Raw genomic sequence first — 1,469 nt, 5'->3', positions numbered from 1 at the left:
AGCTAACACAACGCTAACAATAAGCTAACACAAGGTTAACGATAAGCTAACACAAGGTTAACGATAAGCTAACACAAGGTTAACGATAAGCTAACACAAGGCCCACAAAACGTCTGGATTACAACAAACTGCCTCAAAGTTAATATCTGTGGAAATGAACAAACATGATCAGTTTGTGATCCATTGTTTACCATGTTAGCAGTGGTGTTAACAGGAGCTAACACAAGTTGTTAACACAAGTTGTTAGCTAACACAAGTTAGCTCCTGCTAGTGGCGCTAACACCATTGTAGGACCTAACACCAGTGGCAGAAGCTAACGCTATTAGCCAGCTTTGTTAGCATTATTAACACCAAAAGCAGAACTTAATCCAGTTAGCTAGCTCCAACACCATTAGCTAAAGCTAGCTTGCTAGCTTTCTCAAGCTAGCAGTTAGCTTTCTCAAGGTAGCTGCAGTTTAAACAGCTGAAAAACTAAAATTTGAGACTTTATATGATATTTTGTTCTGTTTCCACTTCAGTCTAAACTTGTGACATTAATTGTCTTTAATTGTGCGCTGCAGATTCCTCTTCCTCAAACCAGAAACCCTCCAAATGAAACGATTCAGAACCAGCCGGGCTGAAACCGTTCAGCTTCATTTAAGGAGGAAACCTGCAGATTAAACTCGGGTTTTTTTCCTGAAACAGCTTCTCCACCTTCTCTAGGCCTAGTCAAAGTCCAGATCTCAGGGATCATGTAGGTAAATCCAGTCATGAGCATCAAACACTCTGACCAACATCCAGTGATCTTCATGTCTCCAGCAGCGATGCAGGAGAATCAGGAGGGTTCTGGTGCTGGACGGGTTCATCGGAGCAACGCTTCGCTGGAGAGAACCGGACCGATCTGGACCGGACCGGACCGGACCGAACCGATCCGGACCGGACCGGAGAGAACTGGTGCCTCTGGTTCGGCTGATTCTAGAGGAAATGTTTTCCTGTTTTAACAGAAATATTGTCGTTTTGTGAGAAACTTTGTTCTCTCTGGATTTTATCAAAAGCTTTTTTATTAAACTTTCAGTAGAATCTAATTTTACCATCTTAACTGTTTTATTTTTACTTGACTGTCATTTTTCACTCCGATACTAAAAATGAGTTAAAGGTTTTAAAGATTATTTAAATATTTACCAACGTTTTCATCAAACAAGCAGCAGAAACTGACGTATAAAGAGGTTCATATTTTATGATGAATTAAATCTGTGTGACGTTCCGGCCTGTTGAACATCACACACACACACACACACACACACACACACACACACACACACACACACACACACACACACACACACACACACACACACACACAGATCATCTGCATGAGGGAAGCAGAAACCGGTGAACCAGTCAGGATCCTCCGTTCATTAACCCTCATTAAGCAGGCAGAGAGTGTGTGTGTGTGTGTGTGTGTGTGTGTGTGTGTGTGTGTGTGTGTG

At 42.1% G+C, this 1,469-nt stretch overlaps 1 long non-coding RNA gene across 1 annotated transcript; it reads left to right on the top strand.

Moving 5' to 3' along the window:
- Positions 1 to 6: 6 nt before the first annotated feature.
- Positions 7 to 1,069, top strand: LOC108165946 (uncharacterized). The gene is made up of 2 exons (XR_001776265.1): positions 7 to 733; positions 802 to 1,069. It is a non-coding gene; the product is annotated as an uncharacterized LOC108165946 (long non-coding RNA).
- The last annotated feature ends 400 nt before the right edge of the window (positions 1,070 to 1,469 follow it).

The sequence above is a fragment of the Poecilia reticulata genome, unplaced genomic scaffold (assembly GCF_000633615.1).
Source record: "Poecilia reticulata strain Guanapo unplaced genomic scaffold, Guppy_female_1.0+MT scaffold_219, whole genome shotgun sequence".
Classification (NCBI taxonomy): Eukaryota; Metazoa; Chordata; class Actinopteri; order Cyprinodontiformes; family Poeciliidae; genus Poecilia; species Poecilia reticulata.
This window is presented reverse-complemented; position numbering and strand designations above follow the sequence as displayed.